Source organism: Triticum dicoccoides, chromosome 7B, assembly GCF_002162155.2.
Source record: "Triticum dicoccoides isolate Atlit2015 ecotype Zavitan chromosome 7B, WEW_v2.0, whole genome shotgun sequence".
NCBI lineage: Eukaryota > Viridiplantae > Streptophyta > Magnoliopsida > Poales > Poaceae > Triticum > Triticum dicoccoides.
Genome location: NC_041393.1, coordinates 702013104 through 702024276, shown reverse-complemented (window position 1 = coordinate 702024276; position 11173 = coordinate 702013104). Strand labels below are relative to the sequence as shown.

Here is an 11173-nt window from a genome sequence, read left to right as displayed (position 1 = left end):
GCACCCTCTCGCCCACGCCGGCCGGCCTCCCTCGCCCACCGCGCCGCCTCTCGCCCGCCCTCAACGCCGCCGCCCGCCGTCGCCCGCCGCCCCCTCTCGCCCACGTACAGAGAGCTAGCGAGATCGTGGAGAGAGAGAGAGAATTTTTTTTGTTCTTTTTAATTTTAACTAGTTAATTAGTTTAACAAAAACGGTAAAATAACTTAACAAAAAACGTATAACCGTAAAATTTGATAACCGTATAACCGTAAAATAACTTAACAAAAACGGTAAAATAACTTAACAAAAAACGTATAACTATAAAATAACTTAATTAACAAAAAACGTATAACTTAACAAATAACCGTAAAATTTGATAATTAACAAAAAAAAACGTATATACGGAGAGGGGGCGGCGAGGGGGGCGGCGATGCGCGCGGTGTTTTTTTAGGGATCAAGAGGGGGCGGCGAGGGTTATACATGTGTGTTGTCCTCGCCTCCCTCTCCGTGACGCCGTCGTCTGCCGCCCCGTCTCGCGCTCTACCGCGACACCCTCTCCCACCCCCTTCCTCGCCCCCTCCTTTCGCCACCGCCCTTCCTCGCGCTCTACCACTTAATTAATTTGTTTTTACTACATGTTTTCAGGACTGACATAATGGCGGACGATAGAGCTGACCCGATTATGGACAACTATGATCCGGACGGTGAAGCACATATGTTCGGCATCATAAACGGCGATATTCTATATGCGCCGACCGGACAAGAAGAAGATGATATCTCTTCTTATCTGAACCTTGACGGTGAACATGAAGGGCGCCGTCAGCAAGATGATGCCGAACAAACGTCGATAAACGACGATCTTCAAATGGAAGTAGCAACCACCTCCGGCGCCGAGGTATATATATACATTGAGCCTCTGGTGATACAAACTAACTGATTTGAATAAATATGTGTGGACTAACGCGCGCGACTCTCTTTCTTATTTTAGCCCTCGGCCGGATCGTCGAAACAATCGAATACGTCGTCAAAGCATGGCGCAACCAAGACGATGAAACAAGGAGAAACATGCACCATCGAGGTTGTCGACAGTGCAACCGGCAGGCCGCTGGAGCCCCGCAAGAACGCCACCAAGTTTGTCAACCAATGCGGAGCCATTGTTAGAGACAACGTCTCGATCACCGTCCAGGAGTGGAATAAGCCAAAGAAGGCACGAATTGCTGGTTTCACTTTTGTCGATAAGAGAACAAAAAAAATTGCTTCAAGAAGCTTATGGAACATTTTGTTCTACCTCCGGAATACAACAAATTCGATGAGGAGGGTAACAAGATTGAGGAAAACAAGGAGAGGAGGAGGCTAGTCAAACAGTTCGCTCTTCATAAGATGGCCGATGCATTCCGGAAATTCAAGCAAAATCTAGCCCATGACTTTGTCAAGCAGAACAAGACTCCGGATTTCAAAGGACAATATGAGAAACTGAAACATGATTGGCCAGAATTTGTGAAGCAAAAGAAATCGGAGCAGTTCATTCAAATATCGAAAAAAATAAGGAAAATGCGGCTAAGAAGGAGTACAATCATATTATGGGGCCAGGAGGGTATCGCCTTTGGGAGCCTAGGTGGGAGAAGATGGAGAACGAGCTAAGGGCGCGAGGAATCCGTCCAGGTACGGAGGGATGGGACCCAAGGGCCAAAAGCTGGTGGTACGGGCATGGGGGAACGCTGAACCCGGAGACAGGGAAGTGTGTTTACCGGGGCAAAATAATTAAACCCACCCAAGCCCTTATTGACGCAATGAGGGATGCTCAAGAGGGGAAGATCAAGTTCAACAGAGAGAACGACGCGCTGACAAAAGCCCTCGGGAATCCTGAACACGGAGGACGTGTACGAGGCATGGGGCACATTCCGTGGAAAATAGGGTTCCCCCAGAACGATGACCCGTACGGTTACAGAAGCCGGAAGAGAAAGATGGATCGGGAAGCAGATGTTGTGGCGCGGTTGGCATCGGAAATGGATGTGATGAAGAAAACCGTGAGTGTACTAGTAGCCGAAAGAGATGCAGCTCGGGCGCAGCATGAAGATCATCCAGCGGATCTCAGAAGCCAGCAGCGGAGAAGCAGTGTGGCTTCCACGGAGGCCCCACCGGCTGGTGCAAATGCACCGACGATCGAAATTACTGCACCGGAGCCTCTGGTGGTCGAAATTACTGCACCGGAGCCTCTGGTGGTCGAAATTATTGCACCGGAGCCTCCTCGCTACCCCGTGGATGATATAAAGGAGATGAAAGAATGTCATCTGTATTATCCTATCGGGAACATGTCCATGAAGGTAGCCATCGGCAGTGCTTTACCATGTTTACCTGGAGCACTCCACCACAACAACCCCATTCAAGATGGCTATGCTCGTGTCACGATGGAGGACATAGTCCAAGGGTTTGAGGACCTGGAGATTGACATTGCTACACCTGAAGGGGAGAAAAGACTTGGAGATGTCAAGCGCCATTTCATTCTATGGCAAAAGAAGTTTATCAAGTTTCCAGGCGAGGCGCCAAGGACAACAAGTCCACCCCCCTACGGTGGTGGCGGTTCACCTACACCTCCGTCACGTCAGCCGACGCCCCCCAGTCCACAACGTTCGGCGGGTGATCAGACGCCGCCCCCCAGTCCTCGTCCGGCGGGTGATCAGACGCCGCCCCCCAATCCACCTCCGGCAAAGAAGCAGAAGCAGTCCTGGATTATTAACCCGGACCCTTATGTACCTAAGACCACAAAGGTACCGGAGCCATCACTGAAGCCTCTCCCCACAAGGCCTTGGGAACGTAGTGCCGAGGAAACTGTCGCGGCCACTGCTGCTGATCATGAGAAATGGAAGGCGGACTGCAAGAAGAAAAGAGAGCCCGAGCCCAAGCCAGTATTTTCTGATGAGCAAAAGAAGTGGGCTAAGTCATTTTTGAGCACACCATCCCAAGCCGCGAAGAATCTGCCTGACGACTATGCACGTGAACTTCGTAGGCAGGCACTCATGTTGAAGGAGAAGAAAGAGCGGGCGGAGAACCAGGAGAACAAAGCCTTGGAGGAGGCCGAGAAAACGGAATTAGAAAGTAAAAAAAGCGGGAAACGAGTTGCCCAGCTCAGGGAACAAAGTAAACAATCGATTGCCCCGCTTATAGTGAAAGCCGCCGGTCCGGATGACCCCGATATCATAGCAGCTGCGGCAGCACATGGATTGACTGTAACGAGTGCCAGAGAACAAGCGGCCAACTTAGGTATTACTCTTCGTGAACTGTTAGGCCTTGATGAGGCGCCAGTGAAGGAGGTAGTAATTACATATGTGAAGAATGGGCCTCTCGTCGAGCCTGCACAGGAAGAGGATCTACCTCCACAAATGAAAGGTCTGCTGAAATGGTACAAGGGTTACATAAAAAATAAAAACGCCAAAGAATATATTTATGCGGAAGTTAGATATGAGCATCACTTCAAACATTACTATGTACAAATTCATCTGAGTGAATTGTTCCAGCTTTTCAATCTGCGCGAGCTCGACAAATCTATCATCAGTTGCTACGTTCTGTAAGTGATTTATTTCTACCCCATCTCGTTCATATTGCCTGCACTATATATATGTCCTAACTATATTGTTGTGTCCGCTATTATACATGCAGAATGAAGATTAAGGAATGCAGAGTAAGGAACATCCATGATGTTGGGTTCATTGACCCACACATCGTTAATGGATATGTGTTGGAGCATCACCCCGCCGACATGGAGGCAGACCTGTGGCAGTTTCTTACAAAGCAGGAACTCAAAAGTGATATTCTATTTCCTTACCATTTTAGGTGAGTGTTTCTGTCTTGAGCACATTCTCTTTTGTTTACTCCATGCATGGTATGTGGCCGGCTAATCGATGAGTTATGCATGACGTACTGTGCATGTATCGTGTCCGCAGGTTCCACTGGATTCTGCTAGTAATTAAAGTTGACACCTCAGAATGTCTCGTCCACGACTCTCTGAATAAGGATCCAAAGCTTTGGGGCGGCATGAGAAGAATGCTGCAGAAGTAATTATTTTCATTCATTTGCGCTCTATATCGATCGGCCTATTTCGTTCATTTCCTAATATCAAGTAACTAATAACTCTCTTGTTCATTTAATTTTCTTTGCCTCGTAGGGTTTGGAGACGGTTCGTAGATACAAAGGTCGGTGAATTCAAAAAAGAGCTAGAATTCAAAAGGTCAAAGGCTAAGAATGGTGAGGATATTCAGCCAGCGGGGACCAATCTATGTGCATACTATGTCTGTGAGATGATCCGGAGATACACCTCTGAGCGGCGGGTTCCGAGTGATACCAATGCTCAGAGGAATAACCTCCAGATGATGCTTAGTCCAGAAGCTCGCTTCCGACCACTTCAAGAGGAACTAGCTGGATGGTTCAGGAGGGAAGTCCTCCATCCTAAAGGAGAACACCATTACGAGGACGTAGAACTTTATATGCATTAAATTATGTATGGAAACTTGTTCAAAATTGTATATGGTCATCCGATGATATTGAATATATATTGTATATTCCTCTTGAATTCTTTTTGGTTCTAATTTCAAATTTGTTTGAAATTGTACATTCATATGCATGTATGTAGTACCGTAGAATATGTGAAACTCCTTCAAAATTAAAATAAAGCACAAAAGAAATAAAACAATACAAATTAAACAGAAAACAGGTTTAGGGGGGGCTAAAACCCTAAACCTGCGGCGGCCTTTAGTCGCGGTTGGCCAGAAGAACCGCGACTAAAGGTCCTCCGCCCCGACGGCCGCCTGGCGCCCACGTGGACGGGCCTTTAGTCGCGGTTCTTAAGCAACCGCGACTAAAGGGTGGGGCCATTAGTCGCGCCCGTTCGGTCGCGGTTGCGCAACCGCGACTAATGGCAGTTGCGAACCGCGACCAAAGGCCCTTTTTCCACCAGTGCGGGTCTCCGTCTGTGGCTCTGGCTCGATCATGCACGCGGAGCAGTACGACGTTGAGTCGTCCAGAAGCCACGCGATTCTGGATCAAGTTCGCAGGATCGGCTCGAGGAAGACTCGGGCGCTTGATGTAGTTCTTGGATGGCTCGATGTAGGGCTCGGGGATGTGTCGTCTGTCGAGGTAGGATGGTGGCGCCGCCGCCGCACGGAACTACTGGTTTTCTTCGTCGGATAAGATCAATCTATTAAGAATTTATCTGGCTACTAGAAAAAGAAATCAATCTAACTGAATACCGAAAATTGGAATTGACCTACTTTATGAAACTGATCTAATCTATGGAACCGATGTGATCTTTTGATCGATCGGGTGCCCCGCCCCTGGGGAGAGGAGATTAATATCCCCGGGGGCGGCATGCTGCGAAAGTGGTGGAAGGTCCTAGGATCAGCGTCGTGAGACTAACCGCTCTAATACCATGTAGAAATTATAGGATGGCTAATAATTCTGTTGTTGTATTGATCTGACCCAGGTGTGGGATATATATAGAGTATAATATGTGAGAGAGACTTGGAGTAGGGGACAAGTCGTACATGGTTTAAACCAATCCTATCTCTAACTCCTAATCTCTAACTTAAACATAATTATACTTCTAACAAGAAACCCATTCTCCTTCCATCCACCGTTCTCATCAGTTAACATATGATAGTTACCGTGTTGAGCGAAAACCAACTAACTGCTTTTTTCCAACTGCAGTTTTCTTGGAGGAATCTTTTGTTTGCATCTGGCGCTCTCTCACTATAGGCTCCTAAGCTTGCCATATGCTCTCTAGAATACAATTTACATCCCTTATTTTTGGCTGTAAGTAGCAAAGTAGATGTTTAATTGGCTGACTCTTGTTGCGGAGCTTATTACATTTGTCCTTACTGATCTCAGTCAACTCTATGATCGACTAGGTAGGGTTGTTAAACTGTAGCCTGTGAGCATTGCGACTCATTGAAACGTGTGAATTGCTGTTGTAACATTAGCTAATTTTAAATTATGTAAAAGGTAGTAGTCACAAATAGGAAACATGAACACTTGGTTGATGAAAGAAGTCAATGGTCCAAGAGCTTCTAGGATCCACTTGAGGGTTGTTTTCACAATATCTTGGTGTGGGGTCTGAAGGAGCTGCCATTTGATATAGTTATGCGACTTGCGATAGAAAAAAGCACGACCTGTCTGTCTAGAGTCGAGTGGCAAGCAAAGGCCATACCTACATATTAGATGTTGCTGATGTTGAATTAATTGTGCCTGCCGTCATTGGTCCAAGCTTGTGCCATTTTGTATCCTACTAGTATCTGTCAGACATCTGGACCAGGACGTTCCTATCATAAGTAAATGTTGATTTCTTCGTGATGCCGAATACCCAACCGTTGTGCACCCTGCATTTTGTCAACATGCCGCGCAGAAGGTCTCTCTCTGCCTGGCTGCGCCGCAATATATTCTGTCCAGCTGAAACAGCGACGCAGGTAGGTGGGGAGATGAAATAAAATTTGACTTGCACTGCGTTGTATGTCAAATCTGAAATAATGCAGTGACGATGGCTGATGCGACCCGAGCGTGTGAATGTGAGGGGCGCTGCGCAAGTGTTCTTAAACCCCTCGCCGGCCTGAGCTAGCTACCTAGCTGAGCATCCAATTTTCACCTTACTCACGCACCACCACCAGGGGAAGCCCAAGCTAGAAGAGGTTTGTCGTCCTACCGTGCGCTCCATCAAAGGTTCGCAACTACCATCTCTCGTCCTGATTTTTATTTATTTATTTTGCAAGTTGTTCTCTCGTCCTGATATACTAGTAGTTGTGTCGAGTAATCATCTTTTCTTGGGATGTAATCCTATAAAAGGAAGCACCTAGTCACCAAGTTTCCATGTATCAGTCGATTTTCATAGCCTAGTACTATTCATCTTGTTCCCCTCCCGCCCCTGCTTAACTGCCTACCGGCTACCGCCGCTGTGCGCCACCTTGCCCTCTCCGAGCCGCCTCTCTTGTCGTGCCACAACTGTTCCGACCATCCCTCTAAGCCCCACCCTTCTCATGCGCCTGCGAGCACCCGTCAACCCTCTTCCTATTCTCCGCATGGCACCGGCAACGATGCGGCTAAGCAACCGCTGCTTAGCAAATCCGCCAAAAATATCTCTTTTGGGTTGAGTCTTCTTGTTAGGCTTGTTACCTTATATATTGTTTTGCTGTTTTTTCACATATTTAAAAAAAATTAGAGGTATAATCTTTTTTTTTGTTTGTGAAGTTTCAAATATTAGTTTCATATGTAGTTATGTACCAAGCTCAGACTAGCACTTTGCTTCGAAGAACTACGAATTAGGGGGTATTTGGTTGGGCTTATTAACTTCAGCTTTTGCACCTATTTTATAGTATGCTTTTGGCTTATACTATCATGTGCAAAACCCAAACAACATTGCCACGTACGCGTAGGACACTTCCCATGCAATATTTATAAGATATCCCACATCGCACCGTTCATGCGCAAGGCTAAGCTGTAACTGACCGTTGGATTAGCCATCGTACCACTATGGCACCACAACACGTCTTATATGAAGTGTTTCCGATAACCAAAAGCCTGAAATTGGTGCTTAGACTTGGTCTTTCGTCCTTATTTTACTAGTAGTTTTTATCAAATAATCATCAGTTTGTGACTTGTTATCCTCGAAAAGAGGGAGCACTCATCAGTCAGTTGCCTGAAAAAGTATTTATGGATAAGTCATGTTATTCCTTCGTGTGTGGCTACTGTTCATATTTCCCCCTCCCATTTTACCCGCTCGCTAGCCCATGCATACCTGCCTACCGCCGCCGTTCCGGTCACCCCCCTAAGCCCCACACTTCTGCTGTGCTGGCAAGCACCCTTGCAGCCGCCAATCGTCTTCATATCTTCTGCTGGTGATGACGTGGCTAGACAACATATGCTTAGCAAATCCGCAAAAAAGTAATCTCTTTTGGTTTGTGTCTTCTGGTTAGGCTTGTTACCATATGTATTGCCTTTTAGTTTTTTCTTCACACATTTTCAAAAATAGAGCTATGCTTTTTTTTCATGAAGTTTTAAATATTAGGTTCATATGTAGTTATGTACCCATGTTTGGACTTGCACTTTGCAACGAAGTACTATGAGTTAGTGGGTATTTGGCTACGTTTAACTTTGGCTTTTGCATTTTGGCTTATAGGCAAAAAGGACACCTACGATGGTATTAAGCAAAAAAAATATACCTATGATTGTATAATCCAAAAGTCCATAAATAGGTGTTTTCCCGGGCTTTTAAGCCAAGTGCAAAAGCCAAAGTTAAGCCCAACTGAACACCCCTTAGTGTGCTTATCTTCTTCGGTGAGCATATAATACAAACATGTTTACAAAAATAAAATGCTAATTTATGACCACTTTCCATTTTTACACTTGCAACCCCATTGGTGAAATAATGGTCTATCTGCATTGGAAGTTACTGAGTAAAAGTGACGTAGTATGCACTAATGTAGGTTTGTAATCTTTTGGAGCTTATGTTGAAAATGCATGTCTGGCCTTTTGCAGGAAACATAAACCTCATGGGTCTCGCCATGCTTGTTCTACCGGTGCTCTTAGGGTTGTTTTATGGAGCAAGTGACATTAATTGCTCAATAGTTCATGGTAACACCACAGACCACCATTCACTGCTTGATTTCAAAGGGGCCATCAGAGCGGACCCAAGAGGAGCCTTGCGCTCTTGGAATGAGAACATCCACTACTATATGTGGTCGGGCATCAAGTGCATCACAATGCACCCAGAGCATGTTACAGTACTAAACCTTGCCAACATGAGCTTGACAGGCCAAATCACACCCTCTCTAGGAAATCTAACCTTCCTTCAGGAACTTACACTATCCAACAATCTCTTCTCTGGCCAGTTGCCCCCTCTCAATTGTCTTATAAGATTAGAGATCCTTTACCTACAAAACAACTTGTTGCAGGGGAACATTCCGAATGCACTTACAAATTGTTCCAAACTCCTTGGACTAGACCTCTCTTCTAACATGCTAGTGGGTTTGATTCCTGGAAATATAGGTTCCCTCTACAATCTAATGGGAATTGACCTTTCCACTAATAGCCTCACGGGAAACATTCCACCAACCTTCGGCAACAACACTTACTTAGAAGAGCTACGACTTACCCACAATCAACTCAAAGGAAGCATTCCCGAAGAGCTTGGGAAATTGCCGGACATGACAAAGGACCGGGCGGTGTTTCTCGGTCAGAATAGGCTATCAGGTAGAGTTCCAGCAACATTGTTTAATCTATGCAAGCTTATAATACTGGACCTAAGTACAAATAAGCTAAGGGGCACATTACCATATGATATTGGTAATCTATCTGTCGCGCTTCAATGGCTAGTTTTGGGTGCAAACAACTTGTCTGGGACAGTGCCACCGAGCATTGGGGCCCTAAAGAACCTTACAGTTTTAGATCTTGGAGGAAACAACTTCGTTGGACCAATACCATATTCCGTCGGGAATCTGCCAAAGTTATGGAAGCTTGATCTTTCCAATAATCATTTTGATAGTTGGTAGCAGAACGACACTGCTAATGACTTATTCATGGTGGCCGAATGAGCCAGGGATGCAGTTTGCTGTGCGAGTGCAACGACCCGACGAGAGCTCTGCACCTTCCCGTTCTTGCATGGCTGTGTCACACTTCCTGTCAGCGGGCGTGGTTGCTTGTTTTCCTTAGCGGTATCCTATATTTTCAGCGGATCCATCCCCATGTATGTAGGGTTTGTGGACGCACACACCTCATTTGTATTTCGTCACCTAGAGGAATTGAATAAAAGGTTTCTGTTTGGGGGAAAAAACAACGTGGCTGCTCCCGGAAATGGTTGTGTTGAGGGAGATGATTGGTGGCCCTGAGCCTCGAAGGGAATAAATGATAAGTTCATGGTGCTAACAACGGGGCAAAGTCTCATCCATGTTAGAGTAATCTTGATTAGTAATAGCAGGAGTATACGTGGTGTTTGATATTGTTTGAGCTAGGTCTACGTGTTGTAGTAGCATTGGAGTTGGCTATATGTGTCCGGCTTAGGTTTGCCTAGCAATCAAGGTCGGCGGGTGATTAATTTAGGAAGTACTCGTGTCCGAGTCTAGTATGAGTTCATAGCAGGGTCGGTCAAGTCTAGCCGGATCGTGTATATATATACACGACCTGCGTGAGGGTTTTGTTATACCGTGAATGTTAGGGTTTTGTAATACCGAGGTGGGCAAAAGAAGAGAAAATAAAAGAGAGAAAAGAAAGGCATGACACGTGTCTTTGACAAAAGTTTCTTGTGTGTGTGTGTTCATCGTGATTTGATGTGATCGATCCTGTGTGAAATTCCAACAATCCATTGGTGAACCCGGAAAAAAAAATCCAACAGCAAGACAGAGAAGTCCTGCGGAGGATAATCTTAGGGGCAGTCAAATAAGGTCTTGGTGTTGGCCCGCTGTGGAGTTGCTCCCGGCCTATAACTTCTAGGTTGTTGTCATGTTCATAATGTGTCCTGGCGTAGCGACACCTCCTGTATTTTAATTTTTTGAGCCGTGACACAAGAAAACACAGTGAATCAAGAAGCTCTTCTCGTACGCGACTAATTTTCTTCCAAACAAAGTGAGTGCCCGATCAGACGGACGGGGATTGCCTGCGGCCGCTTGGTGCGACCATCCGTGCGACGCAGCCTTCGCACGGCTGTGAGTGCACCCCCTCCCACTTCAGATTTTCTCATCCAAAAAGAAAAACAAATACAGATCATAATACCGATTGCATCTGTATCGATACACTCGTATCCACATTCCTCTTCTTCCTTGGTCTGAACTCAAGCTCACGCCGAAGCTTTCCATGTCCCTCTGCTACTCCTGCTCCTCCAGCCTCCAGGCTCGGTGCCCACCGACGCCGAGCGGATCTCGTTGTGCTGTCGTGCAGCTTCCACTCGGGGCGAGCGCAGTCGCGCATCTCACCCCATCCCTGCTCGGATGGCTGCCGCCCGCGTGCGCCTGCTAGACCTCCCTCCCGGCTAGGCTGGCCCCCGACCTCCTGCGCCTGCTAGACCTCCCTCCCAGCTAGGCTGGCCGCCGGCCTCGTGCGCCTCCTAGACCAGCATCTCCGTCTCGGCTGGCCTCCGCACTGGTGCGCCTGCTGGGACTGGTCGTGCAGCAGCTCGGTCGGAACGGGATCCTCCACGGGGCCGTCCTCGCTAATATGAGTC

The 11173-nt window shown here is 46.7% G+C and overlaps 1 pseudogene; it reads left to right on the top strand.

The window, feature by feature from the left end:
* Positions 1-9619, top strand: part of LOC119339450 — an 18206-nt pseudogene extending 8587 nt beyond the window's left edge.
* Positions 9620-11173: the final 1554 nt, after the last annotated feature.